This window comes from Hemicordylus capensis, chromosome 2, assembly GCF_027244095.1.
Source record: "Hemicordylus capensis ecotype Gifberg chromosome 2, rHemCap1.1.pri, whole genome shotgun sequence".
NCBI classification, from domain to species: domain Eukaryota; kingdom Metazoa; phylum Chordata; class Lepidosauria; order Squamata; family Cordylidae; genus Hemicordylus; species Hemicordylus capensis.
Window position 1 is genome coordinate 272,249,642 of NC_069658.1, and position 18,841 is coordinate 272,268,482.

The 18,841-nt window shown below is 43.4% G+C and overlaps 1 protein-coding gene and 1 long non-coding RNA gene across 16 annotated transcripts in view; one reads left to right on the forward strand and one right to left on the reverse strand.

The window, feature by feature from the left end:
* Positions 1–18,841, reverse strand: part of CADPS (calcium dependent secretion activator) — a 544,177-nt gene that overhangs the window by 282,186 nt on the left and 243,150 nt on the right. The gene's annotated exons all lie outside the window — the stretch shown is intronic.
* LOC128346116 (uncharacterized) lies at positions 4,209–11,192 on the forward strand. Its single transcript, XR_008316790.1, has 3 exons — positions 4,209–4,279; positions 7,772–7,851; positions 10,783–11,192. It is a non-coding gene; the product is annotated as an uncharacterized LOC128346116 (long non-coding RNA).

The following is an 18,841-nucleotide window of genomic DNA, read 5'->3' on the forward strand; positions in this document are numbered from 1 at the left end:
AAAGCTGGAGCAGGTAGGAGGACCCGAGGAGGAGAGATGTAAACTAATCTCCAAAAGTAAACGAGAACAGCTCAGCAGTCTGTGATCAACCCAGTTCCCTTCCCCTTCCTCTTTTTATTAAGTGTTTTTGCTTGCATTTCTGGTGGCAGCTGGCATGGAGATTTTCCATAACCTTTAGAGGACTTGCATGGCCAGACCAGTTTGTATTCTACAGTCTTTGCATGAGGCTGTTACCATACTAGCATAGCATATCTGCTCTTAGTGCTCACTTTCAGTCCAATCTTTTTTTTTTTTCCGTTTGGAAGGAAAGTGAGATTTCATTTGTGACTTATACCTCAGCATCAATTCTGTGGTGATACAATCTCAATGAAGCAAACAAATCTGAACCAAAGAAAACTTTATGGGAACTGCAGATGTTACCAATGTCACTAACTGGCTGTTTCACTCCTATTTCATTATTCACAGTCATCACTGAAACCAAGCTTGTGTCTGGTTGTATTGCATTTTTTAAGTCCTGTAAATCTATAATCCCATTTTTCTTTACAGACAAGTATGTAACTCGAAAGCCCTCAGCTTCCAGAACATGACATGAATCTAGCACACATTTGTGTTCAGTTTGTGTTGTAATTATGTGTTTCTTTCTGGATTTCATATTTTGCAGCTTCGGAGTACATAATACTTACAAAAAGAAATCAGTGTAAACCTAACCAACCACCAAACAACTGCCAAGTAGTTGCATTTAGGATAGGGTGTCAGATTTTTTTTTAACAATTGCAGTATCAGAGTTGGAGTATGTAGTATCATACTACATACATAGGTTTTTCCTCACAACAACCCTGTGAAGTTGGCTTGTATCTCAAACATCAGAATTATGATGCAATGATGATACATACTACATAATACTTAGGTTTTTCCTCACAACAACCCTGTGAAGTTGGCTTGTACTTCACAAGCCAACTTCATAAGGTTGTTGTGAGGGAAAACCTAAGTATTATGTAGTATGTATCATCATTGCATCATAATTCTGATGTTTGAGATACAAGCCAACTTCACAGGGTTGTTGTGAGGAAAAAACACATTTGTGTCAGTCAGATGTATGTTGGGGGGTGGCGGGGGGGGCGACGGGGGGGGGGGCGCAATTTCAGTGCTTGCCCCGGGCACCGTTTTCCCTAGTTACGCCTCTGGGTGGCATCCCATATAGTCAGTCTGGGTAGTTTAAGTTTTCACTGCCTAAAATGGCTGTGAAAATCAGCCTTCAGATAATGAGATGGCTACATAATTTGCTAGTCCAGTTTTGCCAGATACTCTATGCTCACCTTGCAGAACTCTGGCAACATGGTGCAGCTTATGTCAGTTTCTTAAGCTTTGATAATAATCATGGACTGATATCAAAATAGGACCATGTTCCATGTGGTTGGTTTTCTAGGTCACTGTTGCAAGCATTGGGTGCAGTACAGCATCGAGGACCAATGAGGGGAGGGGTATTTATTGTCAGACAGATCACAAATTACGACAACATTCAGTTGATGAACTACCTTGGTGAAATTACTTGGAGGAATTCTCAAGAGTAGTTGGACAAGGAATTTGTTAGACCCACACATCTTTTTCTTTCAAATATGTACCTAGATTGTGTGAACTATTGTCATTTCACACAGTGGAAAAATCTCACTCCAAGAGTACATTCCTGAGAATGAACAATAACACTTTTTGACTAGAAGGGTATCTGGAATAATATTCCACCTTTACTTGAAACAGAAATCAATTATGTTCTTTGTTCTGAAAAGAGTTCACCATGACTTTGCATTTTGGCTCCATGCACATTAATAGCGAGTGAAGAAGACAAATTAACTGGTTTGCTTCCTCATAGATTTTGTTCTCAGATCAACCTAGCTGCTAGTGAATGTCACATTCTTATCAAGCACTATAGGACTTAATCTTTCATGTTGATGCATCAAACTGCCAGAAAGATCCAACATAAATTAACCTCATTTCTTAGCAGCATTCAAAATATGAACCCTCTAGTTTCCACAGTTTGAGCAGTAACCAAAATTGGTGTGTTTATAATAGTGGCAAATAAATAATAATTTCCGAGCAATTACTGATATTAAACTAATCAGGAGAAAGAGTCTATGGGGTTTGTTTGTTTTTTGCTTGTATTTTAGAGTCACAGGGCTTATTTTGTACTATAAATGCAATAATCCTTTCTTCTGCCATCCTCTCTCCCCTTGAGATCCATTTTCTCTAAAGAAAATGAAAACAAGAATGGAGAACTATACTAAATGTAGGGGAGGTGTAAAAAGTGTAAAGGGGGGAAAAAACCCTCCCACAACCTTGTGCCACGTATTTTGATAGCATCTGCTTTATACAACGCCTGTCTCTGCTTACTATTAAAAGCCTCTTATTTGCTGAAGCATTCCCAGACCATATGTTATCAACAAATGTTACTAACCAAATACAAACAGTAATTTTCATTAGCTTTTCTTTATGAGAATAGCATTAGTCACGAAGGGAATAAACCAAATGAGGGTAAACACACATAGCAAACCTTTGACAACAATGTGGTACTTATAAATTCATACTTATTAAAATGGAGAAAATATCCACTTCATTACAGTAATGACAATTTAGCAGTGGGATTTAGGGCAGGCTGGATTTCAGGATGATGTCATTAGTTGCCACAGTGATGTTCAGCATAAGGACATAATTCAGGCCACCGAAATATTATTTGTATTCATTCAGATGTTGTGTGAACATTCATAAAAATTAGTCCCAAAAAATACCTAGATAGCAGAGTCTTTCCAGAGAACAGAAGCACAATATCATTGACTGGCTTGATCATATTCACCTGGTTTAAGGCAAAATCACTCATAGGTAAATGACCACAAGATTTATTTCAAGTTATATTTTTCCAAACATTTGGATTGCTCTTTGCATATCATTTATCAAAAGACGATAGGGAAGCAAAAGGGATGTCAAGGTTTTTCTACTCTGGGAATTCTCAGTTTGTCCCTGTCAGCCACTGTAAATTGTGTGCCACACACAGGCACAAAAGAAAGCAAGACAGAGGCACACTCATTAAGAAAGTGCTCACTTGCGACCTTAGCATATAGGGTAAGCAGACAAGCAGCCTTTTCAGGCAACCACTTTAAGCCACAATAAATTTGTCTTTGTTATTTATTAGCTGAGTGTGACATCTATATATTGATTTTTCCTAGGCGTACCCATCGCTAATCCTATGCTTGGCAGCTGTTGCGAGAAGCTGCTGCACTAGTGATGGGACGCAGAGAAAACGGCCGCTGGGATGAGGAGGTGGCAGCGGCAGGCCAGCCCGGCCACCAGGATGAGGCGGTGGCTGGGCCACCAGGAGGTGGTGGTGGTGGGCCTGGACCGGCCGCTGGGATGATGATGAGGCAGTGGTGGCAGCAGACACGTAACCAGGGTGGGGCAGGCAGGGCACATGCCCCAGGCGCCATTTGCAGGGGGGTGCAAAGTGCCTGCCATGCCCCAACCCCCGCTCCCAACCAACACAATTTAAAAAAAAATTTTTTTTTAAATCCCCCTGCATCAGTCCCAGCGGACACTACTGGGTGGGCCGCTGCTGGTGTTCGCCACGGCCTGCCCCCCTCATGGAGGTGTGACTCATGAGTCGCACAAGAAATCTCTGAGTCGGGGCAGGTGGGCGCTCTCCCATTGGCTGCTGAGTGCGCAGCGCACATCCCCCCTTCTAGGAGCCCCTCTGAGTGAGCAGCACTTGCCGATTATTTCCAAGCTGCGTTTGCTGCTTGAAAGCATCTATTCCCCTTTCTCTCCCTCCAGAGAGGGAGAGAAAGGGAGAATAGACGCTTTCAGACAGTAAGCCTGCCTGAAATGAGACCGAAGAGCTCTCTCAGGCTCTAAGGAGCTCGAGGTCACGCCCCCTTTGCATGTGGCCATGTCCCCTTTGTGACGTCACATACAAAGGGGCGTGGCCGCAAGCTCCTTAGAGCCCAAGCAAGCTCTTCGCTCTCTCATTTCAGGCAGGCTTGCTGCCTGAAAGCGTCTATTCGCCCTTTCTCTCCCTCTCTGGAGTGAGAGAAAGGGGACTAGACGCTTTCAAGCAGCAAACGCTGCCTGGAAATAATTGGCAAGTGCTGCTTGTGCCTTCCTTAGTCAGAGAGGCGCTGCTTCCTTAGCCCTGTGTTTGTTTGTCCCCACCCCCACCCCTGTGCAGCAAAGCGTGGTTTCCTCGCCCCGAGGTTTTGACTGCACAGTGATTTCCTTGGGAGCTGAGGGGAAGAAGGTAAGAAGCTGGGGGGCCCAATCCCAAACAGCTCTTGGGGCAGCTGTGCAAGGAAGGGAGTGGCAGCAGCAGGTAGACTCCCCACCCTGAGCCACCAGACCGGGATGATAAGGCAAGGTTTCCTATTTCTGTGTTGTCAACACACAGCAGAGAAAGATGAGCTCACAACTCTTTCCTGCTCTATCTGCTGTTGTCCCAAACAGAATAAATCCTTCATTCATTCCTCTAGCCAGAGATCCAGAGCTTTTTCTTGGAAAGTCACATTCCCATATTGCAAACCATGAATCAGAGAACCTGATTTCCTCTTCCTTAAATCTCAGACACATGGCATGAGTGCAAGATAATCAGCTGAATGCTTGGTTGGTGTTCTCCCTCCTTTCCCTTGCCTGCCTAATGCATTGAGTGGATTCTGGATTGTATTGTAGAAATGTCAATGCTAGCAAACATGCAGTTTAGCAACTTGGCACTTATCTATTTCTTTGCCCTTGATTTGAGAAGCCCTTCAACTAGAGCAGGGGTTCCCAACCTGTGCCACTCCAGATGTTGCTGAACTACAACTCCCATCATCCCCAGCTACAATTTTTGTGGCTGGGATGATGGGAGTTGTAGTTCAACAATGTCTGGAGTGCCACAGGTTGGGAACACCTGAACTATGGTAAATTTATCTGAAAGATGGGTGTCAGATTGGGAGGGGGGGGCACAATTTCAGTGCTTGCCCTAGGTGCTATTTTCCCTAGATACGCCTCTGGCATGGCGGGCATGGTACGGCTGCCGGGATGATGATGAGGCGGTGGCAGCAGGCCCTGCTGCTGGCATGAGGAGGTGCAATGGGCCTGGCTGCAGGCATGAGGAGGTGGCTGGGCTGCCCGAAGGAGGTGATGGTGGGCCCGGCTGCTGGGATGAGGAGGCGGCAGCAGGCTGGGCCGGCTGCCAGAATGAGGTGGTGGTGGCGGCAGGAAGGGCTGGGACGGCTTGAAAGCTAGCCAGAAACCACAGGCGGAGGGGGGGGGGGGGGAGAAGCGGGCCAGGCGGGCAGTCAGAGGCACAGTTGCTCTGCACCCAGCCCGGCTAGCATATGTATATTCCACGAAGTTGCATTTCTGCTATGAAGCTACCAGGTTTCCCCTGTACTCTGCCTGTAATAGTTTGTCTCTGGGAAAATGTGACTGTCCATGCAGCTTCCATTGCTTTTGCATTGTGTGGAATGTTGCTGGTGAGTGTCACCTAATGAAACATCTAGTGAAACACAAGGAGCAGAAAATCCACAATTCAGGTCTGATGCATGTGTGTGTCTACAAATATGGACCCGCAAGAAAATGTTGCAAGATCTCTTGGCGTGTGCATGTGTTATCATCCCAGGGAATTGGAATCTGGTAAGGAGCACCTGTTTTTTTTTCATGAATATGGATGTGGTAGGCTAGAAGGTATCTGTGGGGGAGAAAGCTTGAACGGAATTCTCCACCCAAAAAAAAAAAAAAAAAGGGCAAGATTTCTATAACATTGGTTTGGGGCTTGCTGGGTTCTAAAGGGTTACAGCTTAAACAAAAGGAAAATGTATAGACATAGGCCAGATTCAGACACAACGGCTAATCTCAGTCAAAGGTGGCCAGGGTTTCAATTAGAAACTCCAGAATGAGCCACAGACGTTCACCAAACTGCGGTCAGCCAAACTCCAGTTGTGGGAGAGAGGAGCCCCTGATTGCTGCTCAGCCTCTGAGGTCGATTTCAGCCAGCTCCATGGCCTGACTATGGACAAAGCGTCACTGTGTCAGTGGCTCGGCCACAATTTCCCACAAACTAGAAGGGGCATGCTTAGTGCAATCGTGCCTTTTCGGGGTGCTCTGCCCGCTCATAGCACGGAAAGCCCTTTAAATGCCCTGCAATGCCAGTGCCTTTTCTGCCAGCCATGACACCATCACCCCCCAAGTAGCCCCATACCCCAAAACCACCACACAAGCACAAATTACCCATTGGTTTTGGGGCCGCGGGGTGGGTAGTGGAATTTTGCTTTTATTGCGAGAGGGAGGGGAAAATACACATTTGCTAGAATGGGATATGCAGCTGGGGGAGGGCAAAAGATGTCTGTCCAGCCATAACATGGGAGGATGTCATGAGAGGTGAGCCTGGCAAAGCTGTCAGGCAGACCCAAGTGAGTTCCTTCTGTCCAGCAGCCTCATGAGAGGGCCAGTCTACTGGGGATGTAGGCTGGTTTTGCCCATAAAAGGGAAATTCCCCACTACAGACTGCGAGCTCATGAGTACGACCAGCTTGCTTAACCACCAGGGAATCTTGCTTTAGTGGCGCCCCCAACTCTCTTTGTTAGAAAATAGAAATGATTCTCCACTACTTCCCTCTCCGTGAATCCCTCTGAAGCCTTGCAGAGGAGATCCTGACACCCCATGTGCTGTAGCCTGGCTGCTATTAGAGCACACAGCTGTGGCGTGTGCCAATGGGACCGTGTATTCACATGAATATAAAAATCTTGTGTCTACTCCATCTGCATGCCATATGTAGATAAACGGGGCACAGGAAGTCATGAGAGACGACAATTTCCTCTTCTCCCCCAGCCCCGGGGCAGCAGGGTCAAATGTAGGAGCTGCAGGCAGTGTGCACCTGTGCACAGTTGTGGACAGCCAGGCAAGGGGTTTTATTTATTTATTTATTCGATTTCTATACCGCCCTTCCAAAAATGGCTCAGAGACTGCTTTCCTGATCCCGGGGATGGCAGCCAAGGTGCCATGGAAACAAACCATCTTAAATAAATAAATAAGATGGTTTGTTTCCATGGCACCTTGGCCGCCATCCCCGGGATCAGGAAAGCAGTCTCTGGGATACCCTTGCCCACCGCTAACCAACACACAGCAACACAGCTCTACTCAGAGCACCCATGGCCTGACACTCTTGTGAGCAGGCGCAGTCCACATGGGCTTTGGTAGCCATCCTTATCGCAGAGGAAAAAACGATTCTTATCTCACTGGCCCTGCTCATGAGTAAGCCTGGGTTGTAAACTCCTCACCCCCAGGGGAAGTGACTGGGCCCCACTTCCCCACCCTTTCTTTGTAAAGAGTAGAACACACCCACCGGACTGGGTGAGTGAGACACACACCAGTTGTCTCTTGAACTCTGGGCCCTTATAAAGGTGAGCTGCTCTGGTGGTGCAGCTGCCAGGGCAACTTGCTGTTGGGCGGGCCACCAAAGCCGGCTTCCAAAGGAGGCCGGCCTTTGGGGGCGGTATTCAGGGCTGGGGCCAACATGTTGTTTTGGACTCCTAAAAGGGAGACTCCTGCTCATTACACTGTTGTTGCCTTGTAATAGGCTGGGAATGGTACAGCTATGTATCTTCAGTTGTTCAGAGATGGGGAGGTGGGGGGATGACTCTGGAGCAGCGATTCCAGTGGTGGTGGGGAATCAATGAAGATATGGCATTGGTAGGTCAGCAGGCTGTTACAAGGGAAGGGAATTCAGAAATTTAATTGCTATTTCTCCTTCCAGCAGACCTACCAGTTCTTTGATGGAGAGCAGTGCTAACAACCCATATAAGCTCACCTTATTACTTCGTAATGTAATGCCAGGTTGGTTCAAAATAAGTTTGAGATCATCATGACTTGATTATGGATGAAGGAATCAACCTTATGTGCATCATGGAGAACTGGTCAGGAGAGGCTAGTGGTCTAGTTTGGTCCCAGATTCTCCCAGTAGGTTACTCTGTGATGGAGATGTGAGAGGATGTGGGTGGGGTGGCAGGGTGGCTGTGGTCTATAAAAATACCATCTCCCTTACCAGGATCCCTGGCAGGGAATTGGCTTATCTTGAATGTGTATACCTAAGTCTAGGGACCAAGGATAGACTGAGACTTCTGTTGGTGTAACGATCACCCCACTGCCCAACGGAGTCCCTAACTTAACTGATGGACCTCGTTGTGGAGTTGGCATTGGAGTGGTCCAAGTTGTTTTGGGTGGGGGATTTCAACGTTTATTTCGGGACTGGATTGTCAGGAACAGCTCAGGAGTTTATCGCGCCTATGACTTTTATGGTATCATAGCAGCTATGACTACTAGAAACCTATCCCAATTGGTTTATGGACCAACACATGATGCTGGTCACACACTCGATTTGGTCTTTTGCTCTGATCAGGGTGGTGTTTCATGGGAGGGGACTTCTGTCAACTCCCCACTGTCATGGACAAATCACTATCTGGTTAAGGTAGGATTTGAAGTCACAATCCTCCCCTGCAGGGGTGAAGGACCTTATAGGTTGGTCTGCCCAAGTAGGTTATTGGATACAATAGGATTCAAAGAAGCCTTAGAAGGGTTTAGAATTGGCTGTGCTAGTGATTCTGTTGATGCTCTGGGGCAAACTTGGAATAATGAAGTCACCAGCACCAAAGAAAAACCACAGGGCTCTGTGGTTGCTAGGAGTCAACATCGACTTGACAATACACTTTACCTTTAGGGCAGTAGACACAATTACTCCTAAGTGTCCTCTCCAACCTGCTTCAAAGTCAGCCCTGTAGTATTCGGATGAACGGAGGCATATCTAGGGAAAATAGCGCCTAGGGCAAGCACTGAAATTGCGCCCCCTGTCCAAACATCTGACACCCATCTTTCAGATAACTTTACTATAATATCGGCTGAAAAATATAAGTCAAGCTCATTAATCTTTTAAAATTCCAAAAACTATTTAGCAGGGGACGTAGCCAGACCAAAAAATGCTGGAAAACTACAAATTTCAGTATGCTGGGGCTCATGAAATACCCAAATACTGTGTGGAGGTGTACTTGGAAAACTAAACAGAAGTGCATGTCTAATTCTCTACTATGCATCTACTAGCATCACTATTACATAAGTTTTAAAAATAAATGGAGAATTTGACTTTTCCCAGATACTCTGAAAATAATTAAAGGATATGCAGATTAAACTGTGTCACTGCTTGGAATTTATTCTAGTATTTCAGAAAGACAGTTAAAATGAGAGAAAGAGAGCAAGAAACTCCCAGTGGCCCTTAATACTAAGGATTTCACACTGATTCAAAGACAAACTCACCATTAATAACCATATTTTTAAGACACCACATTTAACTCACTTATCACAAGAAGCAAAGTAAGAGCAAATGATTACAATCCTAGCTCATAAGCTTCAGCTCAGTATTCACAAGCCCTGATTCTCTGTACATAGTGCCAAACTGAATATGTGTACAGTGACTTATATTAAATTATTATTTTTTTAATCTGTAGCCCCTTTGGGGCGCTTCCTATAGGCTGTGGGGGAGGGGTCTGAAAACACCCCTCCCACTGTTGGCCTCTAGGGCCTCACAGAGACCATTTGAGCATGTGCAGTGGCCATTTTTAAAAATAATTGTGTTTTTTAATGGCCACTGAAAAAAAAAGGCCACCGTGCATGCTCAAATGGCCTCTGCGAGGTCTGGCATGTTCTAGGGCCTCACAGAGGCCATTTGAGCATGTGCAGTGGCCATTTTGTTTTTGGTGGCCATTTTTTTTTTTAAAATTAATTTTAAGAATTTGCGCCCCCTTCAAGTGGCGCCCAGGGCACATGCCCTGCCTGCCCTACCCTAGATACGCTCCTGCGGATGAACTATGGGAACTGAAGCGGCGAGGTAGACGACTAGAGCGCAAAATGGAGCAAGTCACGGCATGTCTTCAAGGGTTTGAGGTTCTCTGAGGTGGTGGCGGTAGGGGTCCGTGGAGGTCCCCTCCTCACTGGCCTCCCATCCATCTAAAACCAGCCCATTTGGCTGTTTTTTGGCCCTATCGGGCTTTTCTCTCAGTGTGGTGGCCATTTTGGAGGCTGCTGTGCAATGGGTCTCTGCATGGGCAGTAAGTGCTTTTAGTTCAGTTTGACCCTGAACATGTTCGACGTCGAACCTGTTTGCATATCCCTAAGCCTGGCAACTCCATAGCTGCATAGCTGACAGGAGAGGCATAGCTGATTTTCTGAAAGGCTTCCAGTGGAAAGTGCCCAAAGCATGGAACAGCCAGATCTTCGGACAGGTCTGCGCCACCACCTCTATGCTCGCGGTTTGAAAATTGGCACGAAACCATGGTTATAGCTGCATCAGTGGTTGGACGTAACGCCTCGGTGGCAAAACCTCAGTTGGCGTCAGAGAACCTTAGAGATAACCAATAGTTCCAGCTGGAGTTGGCAAGGCAAACCAGTTAGCTTTCCGGCCATAACCGCGCTTCCAGGCGTAATGGAGTTACAACCTTGGCCAGGTATAACTGCAGTTAGCCATTTTGTCTGAATGCAGCAATAAACAGAACATGCCAAACCCAAAGGCTACAATCTTACTAACAAAATGGATAATGGTCCACATTCTTCACAGCCTTACAAATTACTAGTTTCAGTCAATTAACAGTTTGTCTAGTCAGTTTCAGGCATTTTGGGTATTGCTGTTCAAAAGTGAATGTATGCACACTCTACTAGTAATACTATTTTTAAAAAGAAAACTGACAACGGAGTTGAAATGACTTTCTCTTGTATTTTCAGGTTTACTGGCAAGATTATTATTGGCCCAAGCAAGGTGGAAAAGGCAAAAGATCCCCCACTCCTGAAATGGGCACACAAGCACTGGTCTATATATTAATACCCTGTTTTGTTTTGCTGCAAACCAAACACCTTGTCTTAATAAAGCAAGTGTGTGTGTCATCTTATGCGTAAAGGCTAGTGAGATATCACAAAAGCAGGATAAAGTAATGATAATCTTTCCCCACTTTTGGAACACCATGAGAAAAAGAGACAAATGAAGAGCTCACAAAAGAGAGTTCCAAAGCTCTGGGGTATCTATTGAGAAAGCCCTGCTTCTTATGCAGACCAATCAGCTTTTACATGAGATGGATCGTGAAACAGGGCTTCAGCAGCAGATCTTCAGCCAGGAACATTCATATAGGAGAAGGAAGACCTCAACCCATCCCTCACTCCCTATTTACCTAGACTTTCAAACATTCTACACAAATTTAATGAAATCTCCCATGCATTTTTTCATCTGGGATTGTGTCAGTATACATGCATACCATTGGGTGCACCTGACCTTCTGCCTGCTTTATTCTTTTCAGCCTCTCTTCCACTCAGGTACACAGAAACACATGAAAATCACTACCCGCTGACATCCACTTACATAAAAAATAGGAATTGTGAATGGAGACAGATGCAGGCAGTAGGGAACTCTTTTAATGCACATGATTGTGCTGTGGCAAACTTCAAAAGGCTCTTTGTGGACATAACTGATTGCTTATTGACTACTGCAAAAGTTGGAATGTCAATTACGTTGGTGGTGTGGAGCAATCAAAGACTATTCTGATCAACCTCTATACCAGCGGAAGCAGCTGCCAATCACAAGCAACACATTTATTCCTTTCACAGTAACTCTTGTCTAATTTTCTAACATTATATATCCATTATACGTTCAAGGAAGCCTTTGTTCGATCAAGTTCCATATTTCAGACAACCGATAAAACTACTTTGCTCATTTGTAATAGAAGTATCAGATAGGCTGCAAACATGCTCTTTGGCTATGCAAAACCACCTTCTCTCAACACTTTTATATAGCTTGTTAGAGAAAGGTTCTTGCTAAATTGCCTTTGATTGGCTGTTTGCTAGTGGCTGCTGGAGTTTGCTAAAGTGTTTGTAATAGCACTCATATTGATATAGCACCAGTAGTACTATATATATCCCCATCTCTATGCAACGTAAGAGAGTGAAGAGTCTTCCTGGATGGAATTGTGAGCTGCAGCACCTATGTTCTTGTGGGAAGAGCAGGATCAGTCACCACAGGGAATCTGTTTCATTGGCTCTGTGGGGCAAATGTAATGAGTGATCCAGTCCTCAGTATGTCTGGGGTCCTACTCTCTCTCTATTTGTTAAAACAGCCCTCATGAGGAACTGAGAGATTTGAGTCCCTCAGATTCTTATCTGAAGCGAATATATATTTATTAATTAATAATAATGATGATGATGATGATGATATGATAATAATAATAATAATAATAATAATAATAATAATGCTGTTTACACAGAGTCTACCAAATGTTATTGACTGGATTTGGTACTTTAATTATCAGGCCCTTTCCAAGGGTTTAGGATAACTAAAGAAAAATTAAAGATAGAGTTGTAGTATTCGTGCTGTCCAAAGTAGTGTGGCCTTCTGTAGTTGATGTGTTATAATTTTATTGATGCCTAGGTGTCAAGATGGTGTTCAAGTTCTTTTGGTACTGCATGAAGGACAACAACAACTATTGGCACCACTATTGTTTTCTTTTCCCTGAGCCACTCAATTTCAATCTGAAGGTCCTTGTATTTATTTGTTTTCTCCAAATTGTTTTTTGTTGACTCGTCTATCCCCTGGAATTGTAATATTAGTGATCAGAACCCGATTGTTCTCAATGACTGTCGGATCCGGCATATTGTACGCTAAATGCCTATCAGTTTGAATTATTGTTATTATTGCTGTTGTTGTTGTTGTAGTTTACACAGTCAGACAGGTGTTATTGGCTGGTTTGCTTAAACCAGACAGCAAGTCCTTCCCAAGGACCTGGGATGGCTGAATTTTATTATCAGTGTTGTTGCTGTTATTATAGATATTGTTGCAGAATATAGGCTGTTCCTGGTAAAGTTGCTTTTTGTAATTGGTTGATGGTGATTTCTGTGACCCCTATGGTGTTGAGGTGCTCTTCAAGGTGTTTTGGAATTGCACCTAGGGTGCCACTTACTACTGGGATTACTTTGGTCTTTTTCTGCTACAGCCTTTCAATTTCAATTTGTAGATCTTTGTATTTTGTGATTTTTTCTATTTCTTTTTCTTCTATTCTGCTATCCCCTGGTCTTGCTATGTCGATTATTTTGACTTCTTTTTCTTTCTTCTCGACTACAGTTATATCTGGTGTTTTGTGTGGCAGATGTTTGTCTGTTTGTAGTCGGAAGTCCCATAATATTTTTGCATCTTCATTTTCGACAACTTTTTCAATTTTATGGTCCCACCAATTCTTGGCTACAGGTAGCTTGTATTTTTTGCAGATGTTCCAGCTTATCATCCCTGCTACCTTGTCATGCCTTTGTTTTTAGTCAGTCTGTGCGATCTTTTTACAACAGCTGATTAGGTGGTCCACTGTTTCATCTGCTTCTTTACAAAGGCGGCACTTGCTGTTTGTTGTGGATTTTTCTACTTTTGCTCTTATTGCATTTGTTCTTAGTGCCTGTTCTTGTGCAGCCAGTATTAAACCCTCTGTTTCTTTCTTCAAGTTGCCATTCTTAAGCCATTGCCAGGTCTTGTTGATGTTTGATTTGCCACTTATATTGTGCAAATATTGACCATGCAGGGGCTTATTTCTCCATTTTTCTGCTTGGTTCTTGACTTGTTCTTTCTTGTAGGCCTGCTTTGTTTCATTGGTGTTTAATAGTTTCTCGTTCTTGACCATTTGAAGTGCATCTTCTTCACTGTCCTTGATATATTTTTCAATGCCTCTTTTCTCCTCCTCTACTGTTTTATGGACTTGCAGCATTCCTCTTTCACCTGAGCTGTGAGAGAGGTAGAGCCTATTTACATCACTGCGGAGGTGCAGAGCATGATTGATGGTCATGATTTTCCTGGTCTTACGATCTAGCGTCTCTAGCTCTGCCTAGGTCCAGTCTATTATTCCTGCAGTATATCTGATAATAGGTATAGCCCAGGTGTTTATGGCTTGTATGGTATTCCCGCCATTGAATTTTGTCTTTACTCTCCTGATGCATTCACTTCCAATTTTTCTTTTAACTTCAATGTGTGCAATGTTATCAGCCTGGAGAATGCCCAAGTATTTGTAATGTTTTTTCTCTTCCAGGTTCTTGATGTTGCTTCCATTGGGCAGTTCTATTCCTTTTGTTTTTGTTATTTTCCCTCTCTTCATTTTTAATGCAGCACACTTGTCCAGTACAAACTCCATTGCTATATCGCTACTGAATATATGGACCATGTTTAGCAGTGATTCGATTTCTGATTGGGACTTTCCATACAACTTCAAATTTTCTATATGGAGCAGATGGTTGGTTTTACTTGATGTTTTAGATGCTTGGTATCCAAGGCCTGTTTTGTTTAGTATTTGTAAAAGTTTGGTATCCAAAGCCTGTTTTGTTTAGTATTTGTGAAAGTGAGGCCTGGCGATTACAAACAGAGGGGATAGAGAGTCCCCTTTGAAAATACCTTTTCTAAATGCTAACTTGTCCAAGTGTCTTGTCATTGATTGTTAACTGTGTACTCCACATGCTTATTGCTTAAAAAAAAAAATCTGAATGTTTTTGCTGACACCAGTTGTTTCTAAACATTTTAGTATCCATGTATGAGGCAATGAGTCGAAGGCCTTCTTGTAGTCAATACAACACTTGGATTTGTTTTTCTTCTCTTGCAATTTTCTAAAATCATTTTGTCAATGAGCAGCTGGTCTTTTGTGCCTCTGGTGTTCGGGCAATTTCCTTTCTCTTCAACTGGAAGCTGCTTATTAGTTAATAAGTGTTGCATTACTTCATTTGCTATTATTCCAGTTAATAATTTGAACATGGTTGGCAGGCAGGTGATCGGTCTATAATTACTTGGAACTGCACCTTTTGCTGGGTCTTTCATGATGAGATGAGTTTCCCCAGTTGTTTACCATTGTACAGTATCACCTCCTTGCAAAATATGATTGAACTGTTTTTGAGAATTGTTTACGAAGGCTTGTTAGGTGTTTAAGCCAAAAGCCATGCAGTTCATCGTCACCTGGTGCAGTCTAATTTTTAATTTTCTTTGCTCTTTCACTTATTAATTCCGGGGTAATTATTAGATCTTGCATTATTATTATTATTATTATTATTATTATTATTATTATTATTACTTGAGGGCTGACTGACTACAGGGATCTACAGGGATGTCAAATCTGCGGGATACATACCTTTTCACAAGCGATACAGTATTGGCTACATAGGGACATACTCTGCAATAAAAATCTGAAAGCATGGGATTTGTTATGCCCCTCTCTTAAGAAGAAGTGTGCCTTCCAATGCTTAAACCAACACACTACTCAGAAATAAACCAACACACTACTCAGAGAGCAGAAATAAGCTACACAAGTTGCCCAAGAACCTCAGCTTCTTCAGAAATTCTAAATATGATACATTCTAACAGTCAAAACTCAACAAACAACTTTTACTTAACAACAGGCCTAGTTAATATCATTAACTCATCACTGAGGGAGGGTAAGATGCCTCCTTGTTTGAAGGAGGCAATAATTAGACCACTTCTTAAGAAGCTTTCTCTAGATCCCCAGTGACGGATAGTTATAGGCCAATCTCCCATGGTTGGGCAAGGTGATTGAGAGAGTGGTGGCTAACCTGCTCCAGGCAGTTTTGGAGGAAAGCAATTATCTAGACCCATTTCAAACTGGCTTTAGAGAAGGTTATGGGATTAAGACAGCCTTGGTAGGCCTGATGGATGACCTTTACCAGGGAATTGACAGAGGGAGTGTGATTCTCTCAGTGGTATTCAATACCATCGACCATGGTATTCTTCTGGATCGCCTGTGGGAGTTGGGGATAGGAGGCACTGCTTTACAGTGGTTCCACTCCTATCTCTCAGGCAGATTCCAGATAGTGGAGCTTGGTGACAGTTCCTCTTCAAGATGGAAGCTATTATATGGAGTCCCTCAGGGTTCCATTCTGACACAAATGTTTTTTAACATCTACATGAAACTGCTGGGTGAGGTCATCAGGAGATTTGATGCAGGGTGTTAGGTTTCCAGGAGAGATTTCCATCAGCTTTGACTGATTTGACAGCTGCATCCATTCCTTGAAGAGAACGATCTCTAAACAGTGGTGCATCAGCTGGTAACCTCCAGGCTTGACTAGTGCAATGTGCTCTACGTGGGGCTGCCTTTGTACGCAGTTCGGAAACTTCAGTTAGTTCATAATGTGGCAGCCAACTGGTCTCTGGGGGCAACCTGGAGAGACCATATTATGCCTGTTCTTAAACAGCTGCACTGGCTGCCAAAATATTTCCAGGCAAAATACAAAGTGCTGGATATCGCCTTTAAAGCCCTAAACTGGCCCTATCCACCCCCAGCACAGTACTTCCAGTGACTGTTGCTGGTGTCTATCTTATGTTTCTTTTTAGAATGTGAGCCCTTTGGGGACAGGGTTCCATCTTATTTGTTTGTTATTTCTTTGTTATTTCTTTGTGTAAACCGCCCTGAGTCATTTTTGGAAGGGCGGTATAGAAATCGAACTATTATTATTATTATTATTATTATTATTATTATTATTATTATTATTTAAATGGCTTAGGTCCAGGTTACCTGAGAGAGCATCTTCTTCGGTATGATCCCCAACACATGTTGAGGTCCATCTTCAGTTACCACCGGTATATCTGGTGGCGACTTAGGGCCGGGCCTTCTCTGTAGCTGCTCCTGGTCTATGGAATGCACTCTTGGCAGATATCCGTAGTCTGGGCTCGTTGATGGACTTTAAGAGAGCCCTAAAAAAACTATTTGTTTGGTCTGGCCTTCCAAGGTTTTAAAATTGTTTTTTAAGTATTTTAATTGATTTTAAACAACTCTGAGTTATTTTAGATTTGTTTTTATATTGTTTTTAACTTGTTTGCTTTTAAATGGTGTTTGTTGTTGTATTTTACTTGTACACTGCCCAGAGCCTTTGGATAGGGTGGTATAGAAGTGTAACAAACAAACAAACAAACAAACAAACAAACAAACAAACAAACAAACAAACAGTACCATTCCAGAACAGAAAAAGCCAAGAGACACACATGGTACAAACATTAGATTGTGGTAGTTACAGTGCCTTTCACATACTTGAATGAGCTTTGACTGAATAAGAAGGAATGCACAGTATTGACCAAATGTTTATCTCTACCTGCAGAATGAAAGCTGTGCTCACTAGTATAAATAAATAAATAAATAAATAACGACAGACAGACAGACAGACGGACGGACAGAAATTGATGTGCTCAAAAAACCCCAGAAAGCAGAGTTCCACAGGACTCTACAGTCTGGTTCAGACCATGGTTTGCCATAACAAGCAGAAGCTGACATGAACCATGCGTTTCCACACTTCTCGCCTTCCCTCCTCCCTCGCCTTCCTGCACAGGGGGAAGAGATTGGAAGCTTCCATATGAGGTTGATTACAAAACACACTTTCCTATTACATCCAAATTGAGGAAATTGTGGTTTGTATTACCATAGTTCAGGCCAAGATATTGGACCTCAGGCCAAGTCTCAGATCCTGGTTTGGCTCCTTGTATGTGTGCTGCAAGCCATGCTCATAGTATCGACCACGCTATCCTTCTGGATCATTTGAGGGATTTGGGAATAGGTGGCACTGATTTGCAGTGGTTCTGTTCCTATTTCTTGGGTAGTTTCCAGATGATGTCACTAAGAGATAGTTAATCTCTGAAACGAGAGTTATTGTACGCTGTCCCCTAAGGCTTCATCCTTATGTTTTTTAACATCTACATGAAACCGCTGGGTGAGATCATCAGGAGATTTGGAGTAGGGTGTTATCAATATGCTGATGACACCCATATCTATTTCTCCATGACATTATCATCAAGTAATGGCATAACCCATCTAAATTCCTGCCTATGGGCAGTAATGGACTGGATACGGGATAATAAATTGAAATTGAATCCAAACAAGATGGAGGTACTCATGGTAAGGGGTCATACTTCGAGAGTCGTGGTAGATCTTCCTGTTCTGGATGGGGTTGTGCTCCTCACAAAGGATCAGATTCGTAGCTTCGGAGTGATTCTGGACCTAGGCCTGGTTGCTCAGGTTGAGGCTATGGCGAGGAGCGTGTTTTATCAGCTTCGGTTGATATGACAGCTGTGTCTGTTCCTCAAAGAAAATGATCTCAGAATTGTGGTGCACTCTCTGGTAACCTCTAGGCTTGACTACTGCAATGCGCTCTATGTGGGGCTGCCTTTGTGTATAGTTCAGAAACTTCAAAAAACGTCCAAAATGCAGCAACTAGATTGGTATCCGGGGTTTCTTGGAAAGACCACATTATGCCTGTTTTAAAACAATTGCATTGGCTGCCAATAGGTTTCCAGGCAAAATACAAAGTGCTGGTAATTATCTTTAAAGCCCTAAATGGCTTAGGACCGGGTTACCTGGGAGAGCGCCTTCTTCTGCATGATCCCTATCACATATTAAGGTCATCGAGAGAGGTCTGTCTCCAGAGTGCCGCCAGCTTCTCTGGCGGTGACTTGGGAGTGGGCCTCCTCTGTAGTTGTTTCTGGGCTGTGGAATGCACTCCTTATAGACATCTGTGGCATAACATCTTTGTCAGCCTTTAACAGAGCCCTTAAGACACATTTTTCAGCCTGGCTTTTAGTAATCCTTGAATGTTTCAAATTGTTTTACTCATTGTTGTTTTAATAGTTTGTTTTATTGTATTTATGGTTTGTGAACAGCTTAGAGCTTTTGGATCAGGCAGTATATAAAATTAATGACTCTATGAATGAATGAATGAATGAATGAATAGTAGTAATACACTATGGACTGTTATTATGCCCTAAGCGTATTCACACTCG